An 11,539-nucleotide genomic window follows, 5' to 3' on the forward strand; every position below is an offset into this window, starting at 1 on the left:
CCCACCTGCATACCCAGAAGCTAAGAAGGTGGCCGAGGAGGCGCCCCACGAGGCAAGCCGCCATTTGGGAGTGGAGCAGAGCCAGGTCGGTGTTCCCGAAGGCAGCAAGATGTTGCGAGCCACAGCTCCCTGCTGGTTCCCTCCTGCATACCCAGAAGCCAAGAAGGTGGCCGAGGAGGCGGCCCTCGAGGCTCCAGAATTCCCACTGCCCTCTCATCAGCCTGCCCAGAGCTTCGGGCTCTGCGTGCCCCAGATGCACAACCAGGCCTCAGCACTCGTGGACATCCGGGCGGAGCCCCAGAATAGGGGTCCGGCGGTGCCCCCAGCGTGGCCCAAGATGGCGACGGAGGCGTGGTACTTCCCCGCGCAGAGGGGGTCGGCCTGCTGCTTGCCAGCCGCCCCAAGGCTGACAGAGAGGCCCTGTGGAGTCCGCATCTCAGCCCCCAGGGAGAGGAAGAGGATCGCCCACTTTCCCAGCCCCTGCTTGGTCGCAGGTCGCACCGATGCCAAGAGAACCCGGGTGGCCGGCAGCAGCCAACGCTCCAATGGCTCCAGGGTCGGCACACAGCCACGGAAGACTGGTCGCAACAGACGGGGGAGGGCATGCAAGACCTCCACCACACTCAGCTCTAAGCGAATCGTCCGTCGTCCATCCTTACCGACTTGGAAGAAACCCATTATCCTCCGAAGGTCTCGCTGCCAAGTCCCCACCGTCATCCGCCGAGGCTATCTCCAACTGTTCACCAAAGAGTGTCTCAAGTTCTGCGCCTCCCAGCAGGAGGCCGAGGAGAAGGCGCTGAACGAGGAGAAGGTGGCCTACGACTGCAGCCCCAACAAGAACATGTACCTGAATGTGGTCCTGAACACCCTCAAGAGACTGAAGGGCCTGACCCCCAGCTCCATGCCGGGCCTCAGCAGGGCCGCCCTGTACAGCCGCCTCCAGGAGTTCCTGCTCACCCAGGACCAGCTCAAGGAGAACGGCTACCCCTTCCCGCACCCCGAGCGGCCCGGAGGCGCCGTCCTCTTCACTGGCCAGGGGAAGGGGCCCGGCGACTCCTCCTGCAGGGTCTGCTGCCGTTGTGGCACCGACTACCTGGTGTCCTCCTCGGGCCGCTGTCTACGCGACCAGTTGTGTTATTATCACTGGGGGCGGGTCCGCTCCAGCCAAGTGGCTGGAGGCCGGGTTAGCCAGTACACCTGCTGTGCAGCTGCTCCTGGCTCAGTGGGCTGCCAGGTGGCGAAGCAGCACGTGCGGGACGGCCGCAAGGAGAGCCTCCATGGCTTCGTGAAGACCTTCAAGAAAGAGTTTTCCACAGACGCTTATCCAGGAATCTACGCCATGGACTGTGAGATGTGCTACACCACGCATGGCCTGGAGCTGACCCGCGTCACCGTGGTGGACGCCGACATGCAAGTGGTGTACGACACCTTCGTCAAGCCCGACAACGAGATCGTGGACTACAACACCAGGTTTTCCGGAGTGACCGAGGCCGACGTCGCCAAGACGAGCGTCACGTTGCCCGAAGTCCAAGCCATCCTGCTGAGCTTTTTCAGCGCCCAAACCATCCTCATCGGGCACAGCCTGGAGAGCGATCTGCTGGCCCTCAAGCTGATCCACAGCACCGTGGTGGACACGGCCGTGCTCTTCCCGCACTACCTGGGTTTCCCCTACAAGCGTTCCCTCAGGAATCTCGCGGCCGACTACCTGGGACAGATCATCCAGGACAGCCAGGACGGCCACAACTCCAGCGAGGACGCAAACGCCTGCCTGCAGCTGGCGATGTGGAAGGTTCGACAGCGCGCCCAGATCCAGCCACGCCACCGGTCCGCCTCTCCCGCCGCCCTGGCCTGTCCTGAGCCCCAGGCCTCTTCCCAAACTGCCATCGATCCCGAGAGCTAGCCCTGTCCACCTCGCCGCAAAGCGAAAGAAACTGGAGCAGCCGGCGGCAGGAGAGGGCCAAAAGCCAAGACTAACCCCGACCCCGGACTCCCAGTCCCCCGGAGTCCCTGCCGCGGGCCGTCGTCCCTGTCCCCATCCCTCTGCCCCTCCCAGACCTCTGTCCTTCCACCAATGGGCTCCCCGAGGCCCCAGCCGCCACTCCCAGTCCCCGGAGACCCTGCCGCCGCCCCTGGCGCCTGTGCCCATCCCTCTGCCCCTCCCAGACCTCTGGCCTTCCACCACTAGCCTCCCCCAGCCCACCTGGACTTCCCCGGCCTCTGACAACAAGGCCAGCCCCCAGGCCCACCAGCCTCCTGATCGTCTTCGTTCTTGGGCCTCTTCCCCTTCTGTGGGGCTGTCTGAACCTCCCCTCCCCCACCCGATTTTTCCCCCGCCCCCGGGGCAGGCGCAGAATAAATGTCTGTATGAAGTTAAAAATTAAAAATAAAAAAAAAGCTAAAAACCACTCAAAGTCCTTTGCTTTTGAATGTGCGCTTACCTGGTTTTCTCTAGAGGCACCACTGTGAGGTGGCTCAAGCCCTTAGGCTCTGGAGTTAGACATCTGGGTTCCCATTCCAATTCCACCACTGACTAGCTTTGTCATATTGGACGCATAACTTTTTTGCGCTTCTACTTCTTGATCTTTCAAGTGTCATCAGAAGATAATTAGACACCCACACAATAGCAATGGGAGATTTTAACACCCCACCGTCAACATGAAACAGATCAACGAGACAGAAAGTTGAAAAGGATATCCAGGAACTGAACTTAGCTCTGCACCAAGCAGACCGAATAGACATCTACATTAACTCTCCACCCCAAATCAACAGAATATACATTCTTCTCAGCACCACATCACACTTATTCCAAAACTGACCACATAGTTGGAAGGAAAGCACTCCTCCGCAAATGCAAAAGAACAGAAATTACAACCAACTGTCTCTCAGACCCCAGGGCAGTCAAACTGGACCTCAGGATGAAGAAACTCACTCAAAACCGCTCAACTACACGGAAACGGAGCAATCTGCTCCTGAGTGACTACTGGGTACATAGCGAAATGAAGACAGAATAAAGATGTTCTTTGAAACCAATGAGAACCAAGACACAACATACCAGAATCTCTGGGATACATTGAAAGCAGTGTGTAGAGGGAAACGTAGCATTAAATGCCCACAAGAGAAAGCAGGAAAGATCTAAAATGGACACCCTCACGTCCCAATTCAAAGAACCAGGGAAGCAAGAGCAAACACAATGCCTGAATCAGTCAGTCAACTTCCAACAGGGCTCCAAGAGAGAATGAACCACCATGCCTCTTTAAATCCACGTTTCTATTTGGAATCTTCAATGAGAGATGAGACACTAAGCAGCTAGTTTTGGTGGAATGGCTGATTTTGTCAATGTTTTCGGTGTGTGAGTGTGTGTGTGTGTGTGTATGTATGGATAACTAAATTAAACTGATAATCTGGATGCTTACATTTCCATTCATTTAATTTGTGTATGTGAGCCCACGCACACGTATATACACACACACTAACACTTCCAGAACACTGACTTAGTGAAGAACTGGATTTCCAGTGTGTCAGACAAATTTCAGAAAGCGCTGAAGAAGGGCATTTCTGATGGATTTCACCGTTCCTGGAATTTTATTTTCCTTTATAACTTAGAGTTCTTCTCTGGAGATTTAATAGATAAAAGTCTTTTGCAGTGTACGTTATTTCATTGTATTTTTATAATTTATTTGAATTGTCATTTGAAATTGACAAATAAAAATGATAGATATTTATGGTGTACAACATGATGTTTCATATATGTATACATTGTGGAATGACACAAAAATCAAGCTAATTAACACATTCGTTTCCTCACATACTGATTTTATGGTGATGAGAACATGTTTCAAATCTACTCTGATAGCACATTTCAAGTATACAGTACATAGTTACCCACTGTGGTTGCCGTGCTGTTCAACATATCTCTAGAACTATTCGTATCTGAAATTTTGTATCATTAGACTAACATCTCCCAATCCCTCCCCGGCCCCTGCCTCGGGTAAGCAGCGTTCTGCTCTCTACGACTCTGAGTTCCACTTTTTTACATTGCACATAGAAGTGAGATCGTGCAGTATTTGTATTTCTGTGTTTGCTTTTTAAAACTTTATGATGTATTGATGTATTTTTTCAGACAGTGTCGGAGTCTGTCACCAAGGCTGGAGTACAGTGACACAAACACGGCTCACCACGGCCTCCACCTCCCGGGGTCAAGAGATCCTCCCACTTCAGCCTCCTGAGTAGCTAGGACTACAGGCGTCCAACACCACACCTGGCTAATTTTTGTATTTTTTGTAGAGATGGTTGATCTCCAACTCCTGGGCTCAACTCTTCCTCCTCCCTTCTCCTCCCAAAGTCCTGGGATTACAGGCCTGAGCCACTGTGTCTGGCCTTTGCTTTATTTCACACAGTAGAACATCCTCTAGGCTCATTCATGTTGCTAATGATAAGATTTCTTTCTTTTTCAAGGCTGAATAGGATTCTATTGGATATATGTACTTATATAGATAGATAGATAGATAGATAGATATACATTTATTATTATTGTTTTGGGGGGGATATGGTTTCGCTCGTGTTCCCCAGGCTGGAGTGCAGTGGCATGATTTCGGCTCACTACAACCTCTGCCTCCCAGGCTGAAGTGATTCTCCTGCCTCAGCTGAGATTAAAGGCATGTCCCATCATGTGCGGCCAATTTTGTGTTTCTAGGAGAGATGGGTTTTCACCATGTTGGCCAGGCTGGTCTCGAACTCCAACAATTCTACTTCAACTATTTATTGGAAACAAATACTTATGTGTGAGAAACAAGATTTTCAAGAGTGAAAGATTTAAAAACGACTTAATTGTACATCAGTAAGAGGCTGGCTAACTAAATCAGAGTACGTTCATCCTTACAGAAGAATACTATGCAGCTAGAACAAAACCAAATGGAGGAAACTCTTCCAAATGGTAACTTGGAATGATGTTCAAGACTTATTGTAAAATAAGTTTACAGTAAGGTGTAAGGTACCTTATGGCAAAATTCTCTCAGAAATGTGTGTGTGTGGATTTCAAGTCATCCCAGTCCTAGAACATTGTGCTCTTTAGAGATGCCATACCTGTCTTTCCCTTTGTAATATCAAAGCAGTAATATCTTCTCTGGAGGCTTGTTGGGTGAATTGAATGGAAGAAAGTTAAGGAGGTACCAGAACCATTGCTGTTTCCCCTCCGTAGCCCTGCCACCCACTAAAGAAAGTTGGATGAGATTACTTAATGATTTCCCATTAAGTTGTATTTCCAAATATCATGATTACCATTTGAATGTAGTTGGTATGGAGCTTCGTGAGTGTGTGCTTCGTTTATTATGCATCACGTTCAGCTCCTTGTTATTTGCCTCCTAGTTATCATAGTAAAACTCTACTCCTCTACTCCGAGGAGCCCCTACCATCCGTATCGTCACTTTCCGGCCCAGCACTCTTCATGCTCGTTCGTTTAAAGCATTCTACATTGGGCAAATGAATCTTGGAAGGCAAAAGCTACTGAATTTAGCGAGTTTGTGGAGGCGTTCCCACCGATCAGCCAGGTGGAGTTCCACACACCCGATGACTGCACAACTCCTATAAGGCAGCAATATGCTGCAAACCCAGACGGCCACTCTTCTCACCCCTCGTCCCTTTGCTGTTCTGGATAATGAGGTCAATAGTCACCTAGGCAACTTGCAAAACTAACTGAAATGGAGAAAGGCCTTCCGGCTGGTGACTAGCCGAGGTCCACCTGGCCCCAATAAGCTGCTGAACAAGAAGGGCTGCCAGAAATTTCCCCCTAGGGAATTTGGTGGAGACGAAGACCTGCTCACTGGACAACGGTTCTTCCCAGGATACCCCCAAGCTGAAGAAGCGGGCTCTGAGCCACCCCCTTTCACCCTCCTTTTCCCCACCCTGGCCTGCTGAAGGTGCGCGTCAGGATGCGGACTACTGAGCCCTAAAGAAATAAGTCCTTCCACTTTGACCCCACGGAGGATTGCCTGTGCGGATCTTCAACGAGTCTACCAGTGTCTAGACACGGGAGCAGTTCTGTCTGGCACAGCAGCTCCCTCAAGGAAGACAAGAGTGAGGAGAAAGGAAACTCAAGTCTGACCATTCTGCCCTGGGAGACAAGAGGAGGATCTCATCTCTCATCTTTCCAAGCAAGGCAACGAGACTTTCTCTCATCTTTCCAAGCAAGGCAAGGAGACTTTTTCTCATGAGGAAACAAAAAGAAGTTGGAAGGAACGAAACCAGCCTGGAAGGTGAATTCCTAAGGATTGCCCATTGAAACTGACAAAATGGCCCTTGTTTGACGAGAGGAATGAGCAGAGCATTGATGTGGTCAAAAAGGACTCGAGTGAGACTTTCCCAGCATGTTTCTACCAAAGCTTTGTCTAAGTTTCGCAAAACACTCTCCTAATAAGCAGATGTTTGGCTCTTCAGAAAGTCAACATGCAAAATGCCTTGAGCGTCCCATAACACTGATGCCATGATGTTGCCTTTGGTCTGCCCTCCTTTTCCTTTGACTGGACCACTGTCATCTCTTGGTAGCCATCGCTTTGATGACGCTTTGTCTTCAGGATCATATTGGCAAAGCCATGTTCCAAATTCCGGTTACAATTTGTCAAACAGGTGCCCCAGGATCGTGATCCCTCCTGTTGAAAATTTCCACTGATAGCTCTCGTCGTCACTGCAGCTGATCTGGGCACAATGGTTTTCACAGCCACTGCAGGATTCATCTTCCACATCTTCTCATCTCTTCTTGAAACAAGCCATACCTCCGTAAAGAGTTGATTTCTTTGGGCTAGTGTCCTTAGAAGCTTTTCTTCAAACATCAATGATTTCTTCATTCTTCCACCCAAGCTTCACCGTCAATTGGATGTTTGCTCTTGCTGCAATTTTAGCGGAATTCAAGTTGCACTGATAGGAGGCCTTTTCAGTGGATGTCCCATCCTTCTTAGTGCCTCCAATGAGATCCAGTTCAGAAAGGTTGTAAGAAGTTAGTACATGTTTATTTTAGTGAAAACGAATTGAAATCCATGCATAGATTTCTCACCATGTACATTTTCTATGAACTTTCGGAAGACCCCCTGTACTGAATATTGCCCAAATCCTGGGAGAGAAGTGGATGCGGTCCACTTCCTGTCTTCAGTTTGCCCACAGTGGAGGAGTGCACAGAGCAGGGAAAGGCAGCCCCAGAGAGAGGCATGCCCTCCAGCATGCGGCAGACTGCTGGCCCAGTCCTGGCTCCATGGGTTGCTGTGTGGGCCCAGCAAGCTGACCAACCTCCCTGAACCTTAACTTAATCCTAGGTAGCCCAATTCCACTCGCTATTATAGGACTGCTGTGCAGGGACAGTCAATTAACTTAAGAAAAGGAACCTAGCTCCAAGGTTGGCAACCGGGAATTCCAGTTGATTCATGGGCGGACCCCCTGAGGAATCCCCAAGCTGAAGTCTCGTGGAAGATGAGGTTCAGTGTGACTAGACTGAAGCACCAATCCAATGAAGGGGAAGTCCCACCCACTCTGCCCTGTGCCTGTATAAAGGTGAGGCGGGGCGGCCGCGCCACTCATTGAAGCCGCCAGTTGGGAGAGGAGCAGAGCCAGGCCGGTGCTCCCGAAGGCAGCAAGATGTTGCGAGCCACAGCTCCCTGCTGGTTCCCACCTGCATACCCAGAAGCTAAGAAGGTGGCCGAGGAGGCGGCCCACGAGGCAAGCCGCCATTTGGGAGAGGAGCAGAGCCAGGTCGGTGTTCCCGAAGGCAGCAAGATGTTGCGAGCCACAGCTCCCTGCTGGTTCCCACCTGCATACCCAGAAGCTAAGAAGGTGGCCGAGGAGGCGCCCCACGAGGCAAGCCGCCATTTGGGAGTGGAGCAGAGCCAGGTCGGTGTTCCCGAAGGCAGCAAGATGTTGCGAGCCACAGCTCCCTGCTGGTTCCCTCCTGCATACCCTGAAGCCAAGAAGGTGGCCGAGGAGGCGGCCCTCGAGGCTCCAGAATTCCCACTGCCCTCTCATCAGCCTGCCCAGAGCTTCGGGCTCTGCGTGCCCCAGATGCACAACCAGGCCTCAGCACTCGTGGACATCCGGGCGGAGCCCCAGAATAGGGGTCCGGCGGTGCCCCCAGCGTGGCCCAAGATGGCGACGGAGGCGTGGTACTTCCCCGCGCAGAGGGGGTCGGCCTGCTGCTTGCCAGCCGCCCCAAGGCTGACAGAGAGGCCCTGTGGAGTCCGCATCTCAGCCCCCAGGGAGAGGAAGAGGATCGCCCACTTTCCCAGCCCCTGCTTGGTCGCAGGTCGCACCGATGCCAAGAGAACCCGGGTGGCCGGCAGCAGCCAACGCTCCAATGGCTCCAGGGTCGGCACACAGCCACGGAAGACTGGTCGCAACAGACGGGGGAGGGCATGCAAGACCTCCACCACACTCAGCTCTAAGCGAATCGTCCGTCGTCCATCCTTACCGACTTGGAAGAAACCCATTATCCTCCGAAGGTCTCGCTGCCAAGTCCCCACCGTCATCCGCCGAGGCTATCTCCAACTGTTCACCAAAGAGTGTCTCAAGTTCTGCGCCTCCCAGCAGGAGGCCGAGGAGAAGGCGCTGAACGAGGAGAAGGTGGCCTACGACTGCAGCCCCAACAAGAACATGTACCTGAATGTGGTCCTGAACACCCTCAAGAGACTGAAGGGCCTGACCCCCAGCTCCATGCCGGGCCTCAGCAGGGCCGCCCTGTACAGCCGCCTCCAGGAGTTCCTGCTCACCCAGGACCAGCTCAAGGAGAACGGCTACCCCTTCCCGCACCCCGAGCGGCCCGGAGGCGCCGTCCTCTTCACTGGCCAGGGGAAGGGGCCCGGCGACTCCTCCTGCAGGGTCTGCTGCCGTTGTGGCACCGACTACCTGGTGTCCTCCTCGGGCCGCTGTCTACGCGACCAGTTGTGTTATTATCACTGGGGGCGGGTCCGCTCCAGCCAAGTGGCTGGAGGCCGGGTTAGCCAGTACACCTGCTGTGCAGCTGCTCCTGGCTCAGTGGGCTGCCAGGTGGCGAAGCAGCACGTGCGGGACGGCCGCAAGGAGAGCCTCCATGGCTTCGTGAAGACCTTCAAGAAAGAGTTTTCCACAGACGCTTATCCAGGAATCTACGCCATGGACTGTGAGATGTGCTACACCACGCATGGCCTGGAGCTGACCCGCGTCACCGTGGTGGACGCCGACATGCAAGTGGTGTACGACACCTTCGTCAAGCCCGACAACGAGATCGTGGACTACAACACCAGGTTTTCCGGAGTGACCGAGGCCGACGTCGCCAAGACGAGCGTCACGTTGCCCGAAGTCCAAGCCATCCTGCTGAGCTTTTTCAGCGCCCAAACCATCCTCATCGGGCACAGCCTGGAGAGCGATCTGCTGGCCCTCAAGCTGATCCACAGCACCGTGGTGGACACGGCCGTGCTCTTCCCGCACTACCTGGGTTTCCCCTACAAGCGTTCCCTCAGGAATCTCGCGGCCGACTACCTGGGACAGATCATCCAGGACAGCCAGGACGGCCACAACTCCAGCGAGGACGCAAACGCCTGCCTGCAGCTGGCGATGTGGAAGGTTCGACAGCGCGCCCAGATCCAGCCACGCCACCGGTCCGCCTCTCCCGCCGCCCTGGCCTGTCCTGAGCCCCAGGCCTCTTCCCAAACTGCCATCGATCCCGAGAGCTAGCCCTGTCCACCTCGCCGCAAAGCGAAAGAAACTGGAGCAGCCGGCGGCAGGAGAGGGCCAAAAGCCAAGACTAACCCCGACCCCGGACTCCCAGTCCCCCGGAGTCCCTGCCGCGGGCCGTCGTCCCTGTCCCCATCCCTCTGCCCCTCCCAGACCTCTGTCCTTCCACCAATGGGCTCCCCGAGGCCCCAGCCGCCACTCCCAGTCCCCGGAGACCCTGCCGCCGCCCCTGGCGCCTGTGCCCATCCCTCTGCCCCTCCCAGACCTCTGGCCTTCCACCACTAGCCTCCCCCAGCCACCTGGACTTCCCCGGCCTCTGACAACAAGGCCAGCCCCCAGGCCCACCAGCCTCCTGATCGTCTTCGTTCTTGGGCCTCTTCCCCTTCTGTGGGGCTGTCTGAACCTCCCCTCCCCCACCCGATTTTTCCCCCGCCCCCGGGGCAGGCGCAGAATAAATGTCTGTATGAAGTTAAAAATTAAAAATAAAAAAAAAGCTAAAAACAACTCAAAGTCCTTTGCTTTTGAATGTGCGCTTACCTGGTTTTCTCTAGAGGCACCACTGTGAGGTGGCTCAAGCCCTTAGGCTCTGGAGTTAGACATCTGGGTTCCCATTCCAATTCCACCACTGACTAGCTTTGTCATATTGGACGCATAACTTTTTTGCGCTTCTACTTCTTGATCTTTCAAGTGTCATCAGAAGATAATTAGACACCCACACAATAGCAATGGGAGATTTTAACACCCCACCGTCAACATGAAACAGATCAACGAGACAGAAAGTTGAAAAGGATATCCAGGAACTGAACTTAGCTCTGCACCAAGCAGACCGAATAGACATCTACATTAACTCTCCACCCCAAATCAACAGAATATACATTCTTCTCAGCACCACATCACACTTATTCCAAAACTGACCACATAGTTGGAAGGAAAGCACTCCTCCGCAAATGCAAAAGAACAGAAATTACAACCAACTGTCTCTCAGACCCCAGGGCAGTCAAACTGGACCTCAGGATGAAGAAACTCACTCAAAACCGCTCAACTACACGGAAACGGAGCAATCTGCTCCTGAGTGACTACTGGGTACATAGCGAAATGAAGACAGAATAAAGATGTTCTTTGAAACCAATGAGAACAAAGACACAACATACCAGAATCTCTGGGATACATTGAAAGCAGTGTGTAGAGGGAAACGTAGCATTAAATGCCCACAAGAGAAAGCAGGAAAGATCTAAAATGGACACCCTCACGTCCCAATTCAAAGAACCAGGGAAGCAAGAGCAAACACAATGCCTGAATCAGTCAGTCAACTTCCAACAGGGCTCCAAGAGAGAATGAACCACCATGCCTCTTTAAATCCACGTTTCTATTTGGAATCTTCAATGAGAGATGAGACACTAAGCAGCTAGTTTTGGTGGAATGGCTGATTTTGTCAATGTTTTCGGTGTGTGAGTGTGTGTGTGTGTGTGTATGTATGGATAACTAAATTAAACTGATAATCTGGATGCTTACATTTCCATTCATTTAATTTGTGTATGTGAGCCCACGCACACGTATATACACACACACTAACACTTCCAGAACACTGACTTAGTGAAGAACTGGATTTCCAGTGTGTCAGACAAATTTCAGAAAGCGCTGAAGAAGGGCATTTCTGATGGATTTCACCGTTCCTGGAATTTTATTTTCCTTTATAACTTAGAGTTCTTCTCTGGAGATTTAATAGATAAAAGTCTTTTGCAGTGTACGTTATTTCATTGTATTTTTATAATTTATTTGAATTGTCATTTGAAATTGACAAATAAAAATGATAGATATTTATGGTGTACAACATGATGTTTCATATATGTAT

This window comes from Pongo pygmaeus, chromosome 7 (assembly GCF_028885625.2).
Source record: "Pongo pygmaeus isolate AG05252 chromosome 7, NHGRI_mPonPyg2-v2.0_pri, whole genome shotgun sequence".
NCBI lineage: Eukaryota > Metazoa > Chordata > Mammalia > Primates > Hominidae > Pongo > Pongo pygmaeus.